Source organism: Panthera leo, chromosome B2, assembly GCF_018350215.1.
Source record: "Panthera leo isolate Ple1 chromosome B2, P.leo_Ple1_pat1.1, whole genome shotgun sequence".
NCBI lineage: Eukaryota > Metazoa > Chordata > Mammalia > Carnivora > Felidae > Panthera > Panthera leo.
The window spans coordinates 91,223,830-91,237,675 of record NC_056683.1 but is presented as its reverse complement, the minus strand read 5'-3'; the positions used below and the strand labels follow the sequence as shown (position 1 = coordinate 91,237,675).

The 13,846-nt window shown below is 35.6% G+C and overlaps 1 protein-coding gene across 2 annotated transcripts in view; it reads right to left on the bottom strand.

Moving 5' to 3' along the window:
- Positions 1 to 13,846, bottom strand: part of GRIK2 (glutamate ionotropic receptor kainate type subunit 2) — a 651,919-nt gene that overhangs the window by 196,500 nt on the left and 441,573 nt on the right. The gene's annotated exons all lie outside the window — the stretch shown is intronic.

Sequence of the window (13,846 nt, the reverse complement as noted above, 5' to 3'; positions counted from 1 at the left end):
TAAACTGTTATTAATTACTAAAAATAAATCTATTAGAAAAAGACATTTAGGGGCGCCTGGGTGGCTCAGTTGGTTAAGCGTCCGACCTCAACTCAGGTCACGATCTCGCGGTCTGTGGGTTCGAGCCCCGCGTCGGGCTCTGGGCTGATGGCTCAGAGCCTGGAGCCTGCTTCCGATTCTGTGTCTCCCTCTCTCTCTGCCCCTCCCCCATTCATGCTGTGTCTCTCTCTGTCTCAAAAATAAATAAAACGTTAAAAAAAATTAAAAAAAAAAGAAAAAGACATTTAGAAACTTTTTTTTTACTTTATGTTAATCCTCCATTGACAAATTTTCTGAATTAGCCAGAGTTTATCTTAAATTGATGTGTATTTGAATACATTTAAATATATTGACCAAGTTATATTTTACTCCTTTAGTCACATGTGATGTTATATAAAATAATATCCTTCAGGTAAAACCACATGCTGAAATTAAATTAACAGCAACATTAAAAATAGCATATTGGAAAAACATTCTGTCATATTAGAATTAAAGCTTAATGACTTTCTTGATCCTTTTCCTTCTAGACAGGATTGGATATATATACCCCTCAGGTTTCCCAAAATGTCTTGGGAATATCTCTATTATTGCATTACCTGAAGCACATAAAAATTACTTAAGTGCCTCTCTCACTCTAGGATTCATGTTTATGTTTAAATTTTCAGTGCCTAAAATTGTGCTGTGCACAAAAATACTGAATTAATAATATTGCATTATATTTCCAGTAGGGGATATCATGAAGAATATCTTATTTTAGAAATTATATATATATACATTATTCAAATTTACTTTGAAAACCAACTCCACATACTTTCATGATAGGAAAATTCAATTATAGTTAACAAAGAAATGGTATTTCTTCTATTAAGAAAATCCATGCTGTGGTTTTCCTTTTTAAAATTTTTCAGTTTTTGTTCAGGACTTTGTTTTGTGTCTGTTTAGATTTGTTTTATGTTCTAAAGCAAATGTCATTTAAAAAACACATTTGTTTATATCTATTTTCAGTTACATTTATTCTGCTTTTCTAGTAATAATAGATGCAAATCAGTGTTTATTATTTAATAACACACAGATGTTCCATATACCACAGATAAACAAACTTTCCAGCCCACTGCTTCAACAGTGCCACTGTAAATTCATTCTCTGAATCAAATGCAAACTTTTTATTATTGAACTCATGTAATTCTAGATTTTAGAGCTGCTTGTGTGGGTAATTTTCTCCCAGAATACTCTTTCCCTTAATTTATATTTCTACATTCATTTTTATATAACACTTTGTTTGAGATATCAAATTCCCAACTCAAGCCTTCTCATTCCAATCTGTTACCTCTGTTCATTTATGAAGCTTTTGGAAGCTTTATTTTTTATTTATTTATTTATTTATTTATTTATTTATTTATTTATTTGTCTATTTATTAAAGGCTTGCCTAAGCTTGGGGAAAAAGTAAAGGAAAAGTTTCAATGCCTGGCAGGGAGAGACTGATTTGCTGTCTACTGTTTCATAAGGGGCAAAATTACATATAGAAGGTATGGAACCATACAGGAATTTGTGTATGTCTATAGGAGTCTCTATAATAACAACTTAGCATTTTACTTCCACTTAAGATTCAAATTATGTGTTTGTACTATTTTTTTGATAACATTTATGTCTGAAACACTTATTTTACTGATATCTTAAAGTATCTTGAGTTCAGGAATCATATTTGAAGAACTTAGTAGTATCCATGAGAGATTTATTCAGTAATTTATTATATAATTGCAAAATAAAACAATTCTTAGTTTTGTTTTTTTTTTTTTTTTTTTTTTTTTGCTATAAATTACAACTAAATAGTGAACTGGCAAGAGATTGTGATTAGGGAAGAAATTCTTTTAAAAATCTTGAGAATACATCCTAGGAAAAAAAGTTAAAAAAAATAAGTATTTCTAAACATAACCTCAATGTTAATGTGCAATTACATAGGAGGAGAAATTCTTTATTACACTAGTAATTAAAAAAATTAACACTTAATATGTCTGATTTGCTTTTTTAAAAAATAAAATATAATCATTATTTTTAAGAGATATTGCTAATGCTATAATTAACAGTGTCTTTCCCAGAACAGACATTCAATAAATGGTTGTTGAGTATCAACTGTAGGATAATTTCCAATGAATCTTATACAGTACAAATCAGAATTATACTGGTTGTGATATCCTACTCCTAGATTAACTTTCTCATCTTTGCCTCTGAATTATTAGACAGTACATTTTGACTGTGACATGTTGCTTTTTAAATCTTGAGGAAAAAAATTCAGTTATAAAGAATGGATTAGCCATTTTTAACATGTCACAATTTCCCTAATTCCTTACCTTTAATGTCTGAGATAATAGTCACAGGATTTCTCATTAAAAGTAAAAACTACTTGTGGGACACCTGTGTGGCTTAGTCAGCTAAGCATTAAGTATTTGACTTTTAGCCAGATCTCATGTCATGATCTGTGGGTTTCATGAGTTCAAGCCCCACATCAACCTCTGTGCTGACAGGCAGAGACTGCTTAGGATTCTCTCTCTCCCTCTTTCTGCCCCTTCCCCACTCATGCTGTCTGTGTCTCAAAATAAATAAATAAAATAGAAAGGTAAAAACTACTTGCTTTCCGAAGTTTGTTTGTTTGTTTAACAAAGAAAGGAAAATTATTACCAAATATGTTGTAGCTTAGAGTATTTGGGGTCTTCATGAAAGGAACAGAAGGAATTGAGACTTTTATTTAAGTTGAAGTCCAACACATGTATGTGGGCATAATAAACAAATTGTAGGTGGGCAAAAGAGCTATATTTGAAAGAAAAAAATCTTAGCCTTTTAAATAATAGGAAAATATTTTCATGAGCTTCAGTTAAGGAAGAATTTTTCCAACATGCACAAAAACATCACAAGCCATAGGAAAAATTAATAAATTCGAGAAACTCAAACTTCAAAACTTCAATACGAAAACACAGGCACACACATTTTAAACAAATTAAAAAATAAAGTCCTAACTGGGATAAATATTTACATTATTATTATTCAGAAAATATAACAAATTACTATGTATCAATCATAAGTCAAAGGAAGCAAATGGGAAATTCAGAGGAGAAACTCATCTATAAATGTACAGGGAGGAAAAAGAGGCTAACAATCAGGGAATTGCAAATTAAAGCAATGAGATTTCATTTGCATGAAGATTAACCGAATTCAAATAGTGAGAACCTCAAGTTAGTAATTTTGCAGACAAACAGAAACTATCCTATGGGTGGAAATGTATATTAATAAAATAATCTGGAGAACAGTATTTTCAATATCTTATGAAATTGGAAACGTATATGAACACTGAACAATTCCTTTCTCAGCAGACCCTTTTGAGAAGGTCTTACATAGGTGCTCTAGGAGATAAGATAAGACTGGAGCTTCATAACAGCATTGGTTTTTGTTAACATAACACTGGAAATAACTTCAATGTCTCTCAGTAGAGGACTAGTTAAATAAAAATGGCACATTCCTATCATAGAGTACTATTGAGTGATTTACATACAATGGACGAGAAAAATACCAAACTTAAGATAGTGGTTACATTTGGAGAGGAATGAGGGAAATGATATTCTATCTTTTGTGCTTGACTTGGAAAATTACTAAATTGAGAATTTTTATGGTAACTAAGGGACTTCACCATCATATGCAATGTCATATATTAAAAGAAAAACTTAAAGCAAAGGAAACAAACCTGCTAACAGTCATCACTTTTGGGTCGTGGGAAATTATAAATAAATTTGCACATCTATTTTTTAGTTATTTTTCCTAAAATTAAAAAAGTGACAATAGTATTACTACTCTTCAATTTTTTTGCCTGAAAATACTAGAATGCTTCCACTAGAGTGCAAAATTGAGACAACATACTATCAAAACTCAAAGCTACAGTGTAAGTCAATCCCCATGTATTTAAAACCGTTTTTTGACTTAGTCTTTCAATTTTTTGTGATAATACCTGGAGCCTCTTTAAGTTCCCTGAAAAACAAATATTTGATTTCCTTCCTAGAATATAATAAAAGAGCAATCAGGAGGCAAAAGCAGAGTATAGTAAGGTCCTGTTAGGCTCATTTATGAATCATAAAAGGTTTGATAATGTTAAATACCAATTGCAATGCTAAGACAACATGCTGGGAAGCATTCATGCAGCTAGAAATCCATAGCGTCATGGGTCTTCTTAAAAATAATGTAAAATAAGAGTGAATTAGATCCCAATAGACTTCCCTCTTTGCCATAGTTGTTTGATACACTGAAACAGAATTTCTCACTGTTTTTTAAGATATCTATCAAATGATCAAGCTTGTGTTTATCTTTAAAATTTCTACCGCATCTGAAGTTATACAAAGGATCTTCATCAAGAAGAAAAGGAAAAGCTTTTATTGACCAATACACTCTCTTACCAACAACAAATGGTTAATGATATTAAGACACAAGTCTCTTTACGCACAGAGAAGTCGTAACTTTCTAAAAGTAGTTGGCACCTCTAAAAGATCTAGGTTTTAAATGTTACTTAGAAAAAAGCATACACACTTTTTTTGAGACAGAGAGAGTTGGGGAGGGGGGTGAGGAGGCAGAGGGAGAGAGGAGAATCTTAAACAGACTCCACAGTCAATGTGAAGCCTCATGTAGGGCTCAATCCCACAACTCTGGGATCATGACCTGAGCCAAAACCGAGAGTCAGCCTCTCAGCCGACTGAGCCACATAGCGCTCCCCCTGCTTTTTTTTTTTTTCACACACACCTCTAATAGTCTAATACTCTAATCTACACAATTCTAATGAGGTAAAGGGAATGAGAATATGACTTTAAAAACCTCTGATTTTTCAGCTATAATTATAAAAAATAGAACCCAAATTCCCAAATTTGCCCAGGTAAGAAGTAATTGTGGATTTGCAGGTATAATATTCCCTCAAACATTTTATCAGCATTAAGACACTAAGTCAGGAAAGGCCCAGAAGACCACTGGTTTAAGAGTGTGCTGAAATTTGCCTCAAGCTGGGGTGTATTCGGTGGGAAGGATGAAAAGGCAAAGAATTTCAAGTAACAAGGAGTGTCTGTGGTCTATTTTTGACCTGGACATACACAGACTTTGCATACTACTGTATTAATTTATGTATGTTTACAAGTATAAATTCTCCTGAAGTTTCCCACTGCCAAGGCAAACATCACCAGAGATTTGAATGTAATTTAACTGCCCTTGTCTCCTTTAAGTAGTCCCATAATAACATGTGCTGCTGGCTTATTGCAGCTTAGGTGTTTTCCCTCATGCTTATGAATAACTCTAGTTGGCTTTATGAATAACATACTCACAACAGTAGTCTCATGAGCCCGTAAATGAGTTATTAGCCATAAAGAATACACCACCCAAAGCTACAAGTAAAATTTATGCCTAGCTTAATAACATGGTTGCGTTAGCAAGGTTCTGTGTACTCCCCACTACTAACTCAGGCGCTTATAGAGCAGGCAGTTAGGTAAACATGAGCTGGAGACAAGGGTGGTGATAAATACGTTACCATTAGAAACCTAAGGGCACAATATCCTGACTTATAGCTTTCAACATCCTGGCGTTGTGGCTTCCAACACCGTGGGGCTGACAGACCAGGAGCCACAGGTGCACAACATGTGCTCTCCTCTTCAACCTCGGCTCCAGGGTAAACTATAGCTTCATTATAATATATTTACACTGGGGTTTTGACACCCCACCCCACAGCAGTGGGGAAAGATGGCCATGACAGTTCCAGTAAGAACCCTGTAGGGCCAAAACTACCCATCCTGACCATTAAGAGGAGTCACTTAAATGATTGGAAATAACCCCAGAGACTCCTCACCAGCTATGACCCATAAGCTAAGCAAACATTAAAAAGAAAAGACACTCTTAACCCCAGTGCAGTTGGCCTCTCCAGGCCTGCCCCCTCTACTATCATGAGGGTGTACTGTCCTTAATAAACTGCTTTGTGCTTGCTGCTTTCCTCCTGGCTGTCTTTATTTGAGCGCAGATCCTCAGGTAAATGTTCTGTAGGGAAACTTAGAACCGAGATCTCCGTTCACAGAACAAAGACTCCCACCAGTAATAGCGGAATAGCTAAATTTGGTTTTAAGAATGAAAAACTTGATAAAATGCTTCATAAAATACTATACAAAAAGTTACAATGCTATACTTTCAAGAGAAAAAGATGTCACTGTGTATTTCTTTACTTGATCCTTGAACAGAAACTTTCACTGGGGCCTTGGGAAGGCAACATAAAAATAAAAGAATTTGGAAAATATGTAGCAATTTCTCTAAAGAGCATGGTGCTTGAGTTTAACATTTGTTGTGGAACACTGTTGAACATTTGTGTCGTTTTCTCAATAAATATTCTTTAATGCTGACCACTTTCTGCAATTGTGTTGTGTCTCCCAACTATTTTCAGTATATTTGAAGCCAATAAATACTACCTAGCATACCTCAGTGCAGTGAATTGATAAGACGAAATAGTGTCCTGATTTAGATTTTAGTGTGATGACTCACAAAAAAATATAAACTTTTGGGGACGCCTGGGTGGCTCAGTCAGTTAAGCGTCCGACTTTGGCTCAGGTCATGATCTCACGGTCTGTGAGTTCGAGCCCCGCTTCGGGCTCTGTGCTGACAGCTAGGAACCTGGAGCCTGCTTCAGATTCTGTGTCTCCCTCTCTCTCTGACCCTCCCCCGTTCATGCTCTGTCTCTCTCTGTCTCAAAAATAAATAAACGGTAATTTTTTTTTTAAATCAACTTTTATAGCTGCCCAACAAACTTCAAATAGAATGGCCCATGACACTAATCATAACTCAATAGACAGCCTGAGGGAAAGATCTCTTAGAATTAAGATGTTACCAAAAAAAAGCAGGTCATCTGGGGTGCCTGGGTGGATCAGTAAGTTATATGACCAACTTAGGCTCAGGTCATGATCTCACGGGTTCATGAGTTCGAGCCCCACGTCGAGCTCTGTGCTGACAGCTCAGAGCCTGGAGCCTGTTTCAGATTCTGTGTCTCCCTCTCTCTTTGCCTCTCCCCCACTTGCACTCACATGCTCTCTCTCTCTCTCTCTCTCAAAAATAAATAAACATTAATTTTTTTAAGCAGGTTACCTACATAAAGGGAAAACTGCCTAGATTGCTGCTCTACTTCCTCTGTGGTAGGGCATATACCATTAACATTTTTTTAAAATTTACCAAATAATTTGTTTCTGAGCAATTTTTAGTTTAAACATGTATTTCAGAGGGGCACCTGGGTAGCTCAATCAGTTAAGCATCTGACTTAGGCTCAGGTCATGATCTCATGGTTCTGAGTTAAAGCCCTGCATCTGGGCTGAAAGCCCAGAGCCTGCTTCAGATCCTCTGTCCCTCTCTCTCCGCTCCTTCCCTGCTCTCTCTCTCTCTCTCTCTCTCTCTCTGTCTCTCTCAAGTAGGGTGCTTGAGTTTGACATTTGTTGTGGAACACAGTTGAACATTTGTGTCATTATTTCGATAAATATTCCCTCTCTCGTGTGCACTCTCTCTCTCAAAAATAAATAAACATTAAGAAAAAAAACCTTTAAAAGTGTATTTAAGAAGTGGTAGGTTGAGATTTCAAAGGATTTAAGCAAGGAAAATATATCCCTTCACTTTCAGTTTTAATAGAATTCAAACTTGACACACTCAAACCATAAAATAAATACAGGGAGGTCCAAACATGTTTTGACTTTTCTTATAATGATTACTTTATCTTTAAAAAAATATTAAATAGTAATTTTTTAATCGGATGTCCCTACTTTGCCGAAACATCATCCTCCCCCACTTATCTTGCCTATTGCTAATCTCACACTGAATTTGACTGTCTATTAGTTCTTCCCCATGTTTAATTCTAATATAAAACCACCAAGACATAGATCAGTTAGGTAGAAAAGTAATAAGATATTTGAATACCAATGTTCAAATTAATAAATTTTACTATTAAAACTTAATGCCAATATTACTGACTCTGATTCAAAATTAATATCAGTAGCAACTATAATTCCTACATTTTTTACACTGTAATAGTGTCTCTACTTTTTACTTCTTAGTCCTCAATAAGAATACTCATTAACAATATAGTAGAAAGAATAATGCAAATTTTGTACTTATTAGTTGTACCTCTAATGCTTATCTACTATAAGTCAGGTACTGCATTAGAGAATTTATATATATCTTCCTAATGATTAATATGATATTATTTCTATTACTTTTGCAAAAACTAAGACTCAAAGAGTTTAAGGCAATGTGCGTAAAACATCAAACTACACAGCGGAAGAATTAGGATTTTATTCCACATCTGTCTTACCAAGGACTTACTAGTACCCCATGTTGTACAGCCCTGCTATAGAGATGATGGAAGAGAAAGGTGCTTTCAGCAGGAAGGCTTGTCACTTTTCAAGGACTAACTGCCTCAGGGAGCCACTTTCTCTTAATATCTTTCTGGGGTTGTATCTTCATATTGCATCACCAAGATTCATCCCTGGTTAGATCATAATAGATTTGAGAGATCATACCAAACCCTCAAAAGGACAGAGGGAGAAGGTGCTAAAACCAGCTTTACTAGAATAACAAGACCTGCAACTGTAAGGGAAAATACAAATTAAACCCAGGAGGCTCAGTTCTCCTTGTTGAAAATAAAGGAATCAATCCCTTCCCCTTTTCCTAGAACATTTACTTTAGAAAACTTGTAACTTCTTTCTCTCTTTTATACACACACACACACACACACACACACACACACACACATTAGCCATAAGATTTTATATATATACAAATATATATTTATTTATTTATCTTAAATATATATTAAAAGGCCAATTAAGCCTCTTGTCATCTTTATGACTCACCAATGCCTTTCTCAAGGATCTGGGAAGTATCTCTTTGAAATGTAATCACCAGGGAAGATAACACCCTATTTCCAAATTTCCATGGGAAAGTAGAAGCCTAACTTAGGTGGGTGGGAGCCTAAAAACCACCTTTCTCATAAAGACCTGGGAAGTGTATTTTTCTATGGAATAAAACCAATTAGCTAACACAGATGGTCACCCCAGTTTCCAAATAAATCTAGGAGGAACTATGTGTGATAAATGGTGCTTTCAAGCCTTCTTACTTGAGGACCAGTTATTATTTATCTTGAGAACATGTATACAATGGGTTGTGCCTTCCTGACTATAAAAAAGGGTGAGATTGCTTTCTGCCTTTGTAATCTCTTAGTGAATTGACTGTGATGTGCATCTCATTCTGATTTAATGCCTATTCATTAATAAAATTATTTTATTTTTCATCTACCTTTATGGAAAGATTTTTGGGGTTGGAAAGAGATTTTATTTTTAATTGTATTTCTTCCTCACAATACTTGCATAAATATAACCTCTTGATAGCTATCTCCATTCTACTTAACCTAGTCAAACCTAAAACAAACAAACAACAGCAACAACAACAACAACAACAACAAAATGCTAAAAAATGGACTGGCACATAGTTGGTATAAAATAAATATTAGTTGCCTCTGCATCCAAGTTCATATACAAATAAGTAGCATAATTCAGATTCTATCCAATAAATAAGGGTATGGTATGGACACATAACCCAGGTCTGGCTATTCCAACTACTGCCTTCCCAATCGTAGCTTTTTGGATTACTTCACAGATGAGCACATGGTCCAACTTAATCCAGCCGATACCCCTCCATCTACCCCAATCCCTCACCATGGATTTTGCTGAAACTTTGGCAAAAGAAGACCTCTATCTCTTTCAAAAGGAGATCCCTAAGAACCAGGTAAGCCTAGAACAAAGTTTCTTAACTTCAGTAAGACTGATATTTGGAGCAAATAATTTTTTTTGGAGGGGAGGGGCTATCTTGCACATTGTTTAGAGGTTAGCACCACTGGCCTCTATCCTCAGATGCCGGTAGCAACATCTCCCCCACCTCCTTAAGTCAAGACAATAAATAATGTCTCTCAACATGGCCAAAAGTCTCTTGGGAAAAGACTCTTGGGTTATCCTTCCAGTTGATAACCATTGGTCTAGAGCCACCTTGGGTCGCCTTTGTCACCATATGGAAAGAAAGTACTTAAGAATAAAAACTACAGAGGAGAGTAAAGCCAAGAGACAAAAAGGCAGCAAAGGAGGTGTCAGACATTAATGACATACTTTAAGACCCTGAATCCAATTATACTTGAAATGAGAACCACCATAGGACTTTTTTAGTAATATGAGATATTTGTTAAAGTATATCTGTGTAAGCTATTTTTAGCCATGTTTCTGACACTTGTACCTGAAATAGTCTTGATTGATTTCATAACTACCATACAACATACATACAAATAAATATGACAAATATTAAGCTGGTAATTAAAGTGTGACAGATGTTATGCAAGAAGGGTAGTGTGGAAGCTCATAGCAGGTGGGCTTCCTGGGGTGGGGTAGGGAAGCATCACTGGACAAGTATATCTGAAGTTAAGTAGAAGTAATTCAGATGAGCTGATTTGGGTGGAGGTTGAAGAGAGTGGTACAGTCAGAGAACTAGCCTAAAAGCTTTAAAAGAGAACAAGGCTGAAAAAAGTCCACCTGGGTTTGGTTGGAGAGGACAAAATAGATGAAATATAGAGAGGTGTACCAGTTAGCTTCTCAACAGAAAACATATGGCACACTCAAATGATAACTGAATAGGATCTGTTTACAAAGAGAAAAATTAATTACACAAGTCCGGGTGGAGGGTAGAATATTGATTCTCAAATTTCAGCGAACATCAGAATCACCATTAGGGCTTGCTGAAAGAAAGATTGCTGGGCTCCACCCCAGAGTTATAGATCTAGTAGTTCTAGGTTAGGGCCTGAAAATTTGCATTTCTAACAAGTTTGCAAGTGAAATTGATCTGCAGGTGTGTGGAACATATTTCAAGGACCACTGGTGTTGAGAAGTTTTAAGGGATGGTGCAGGAACCCAAGGCTAATAGCACCTAAGCTATAACCATCCTGAGATCTGGAGAAACCAACCTATGTAGGGTGTAAATTGGAACTGAGAACAGGAGATAGATTTGTATAGATCAGGCCTCATAATAAGAAACTGGCATTCCTTGTAGGCACACAGCCAGCTCAAGCCAACATCTCAGGGAGCAAGGAGGGAAATAAATATTCTGACCTCACTCTCCTCCTTCCCTTGGATCTCTTACTGGGAGCCCTGTTGATTTACTCCATGTAAGACAACCTCCCAATACAGAAAGCATGGTGGAGAAGATCTGAGAGTACATCTGGAGGGTAAAAAGAAGATTTCCATAACAGATATACAACAACCAAGTGTGGAAGTATTATAAATATATTATATAGTTGGTGCTATATTGTTAGGACAATGGAAACTACTGACAGATTTTATGCAAGAGAAAAGCATGATCAGGTTTCTTCTTCTGAAACAACATCCTAGTTGAATGATATAGATAGATAGATAGATAGATAGATAGATAGATAGATAGACAGATGATAGATAGATAATGGATATATATACAGATAATGTATTAGAAAGGAAAGATCCTCATATTGGGATATTATTCCAGGTAACAGTGGAGATGGAGATAAGTGAGCAGGTTTCAAAATTATTTAAGGACAGGGGCCCTGGGTGGCTCAGTCAGTTAAGAATCTGACTTTCGCTCAGGTCATGACCTCATGGTTTGTGAGTTTGAGCCCCGTGTCCTTCTCTGTGCTGACAAGGTCAGAGCCTGGAGCCTGCTTCAGATTCTGTGTCTCCCTCTCTCTCTGTCCCTCCCCCATTCACTCTCTGTCTCTGTCTCTCTCAAAAATAAATAATCATTAAAAAAATTATTTAAGGACCACACTCAATAAAACATGATGGAGTGAGAAATAATCCAAAAATCACTACTAAATTTTGGCTTAGGGAACCTATTGAATCATTGCTCCATGTACTGATATAAGAAATTCTTCAGAAAGAAAAGGTTTAAGAAATATAAACAATAAATTCAGTCTGGAATATTCTATCTTTGAGATGTTTATGAAATATTTAAGCAAAAAATATAACAGAGGTAGGTTGATATATGCATCTAAGGCTCACGCCTAAAGATGCAGAATGGTGAAATTTCAGTTTGAGCATGGTAATCAAGCTATGAGAGAAGATAAGCTTATCCAAAGAAAGCAAGGAGAGCAAGAAGTTTAGGATATTTATCTGATTATCAGGAAGAGTTACTACTTTGTGTTGAAATTAGCATATTCATAAATATGCAAACCAGGGTGAGGTTGTACAAAGAAAAATATATTGACTATAATCATCATTCTAGTTTAATATGACTCATGCTAAATATTAATAACCAAGGCTTGGTTGGCAATATGAAACATGAGGAAGGCACCAAGAAAGTGGATACTAGGACAGAATAGTACTCTACTAAAGGAAAAATAAAAGGTGAAGTGAAAGTTATGGCACTAAGAAGAATAAAATGATTCAGTAACTTGAAGCCCTCATCAGTGGTCTCAATCCAATACTACAAATAATTTTCTTGAGAAACAAATATAGAATCCCCCTTACTATTCCTTCATTTTGGGTGCCATCCTCTTTTACGCCATAGATCTAAATCATTATTTCCTAACCTTCATTTTCTACTTTTAATTTCTTTGAAAAAAATAGGCTACGTATGCAAAGGTTTGATGCTGGATATACATTTGTATTGGTATGTGCAGAATCCATTTTACACTCTTCCTGTATAAACACCCTAATTTTCCTTTAAAAATTCACAGTTCCTCAAATCTAAATCTATGTGGTTTTAAAAGGGATTCACCCCCACCTCCCAATTTCTTGTGTGAATATATTGCCTCCAAGCTATCCAGTGAGAATAGCACTTCCTTCCTTTTTTAACAAATTATTTTTAAGTTTATTTATTTTTGAGAGAGAGAGAGAGAGAGAGAGAGAGAGAGAGAGAGAGAGAGAGACAGCAGGGGAAGGACAGAGAGAGAGGGAGAGAGAGAATCCCAAGCAGGCACCACACTGTCAGCATGGAGCCTGATGTGTGGCTCGAACTCACACACCATGAGATCATGACCTGTGCCAAAACCAAGAGTCGGATGCATAAACAACTGAGCCACCCAGGCACCCCAAGAATAGCACTTCCTTCTGAATGGGACAATTGGTTCAGAATCTAGTTTATGACCTTGGTCTGGCCAATGAAACCAAATTTGGGGTCCCTTGATTGAATTATAGGGTCCAGGTGTTTTACTTCTACTTGGATGGTTGATCTAGAACTGTTGGTAGCAATTGTTCTTGCCATCTGTTCAGAGGCACATGTCTAAGAGTAAAACAAATACAGAGAAACAAAGACTACATTGAGGCATAATACCAGGTAAACTAAATCTTGATATTCTAAATCCAGCCACACTACCTCTGGACTTTACAAAGATGCAAACAAACAAGTTAACATTTTTGCTTAAACCAGCTTGAATTAGATTTCTGATGGTTGCTGCTACAGTAATATAAGTGAACATAAAGTTTAAGGTTTCATATTTGATTCCAAATCATATACATTTTCATCATCTTTAATAGATTTTACAAAGTAAAATATAAATGGACCATTTATGCATAAGTTTTTAGAAATAACTGATTAAGCCTAGAACCTCAGGACCTTATTGAGTAAATTTCAAATAATTAATATGTTGAAGATTAAAGAAAAATAAGTTTAATGATAATTGTTTATTTGTTTTGTTATTCTGCTTCTAACCAAACCCTAACATCCCCTGATAGATAGATGATAGATAGATAGATAGAT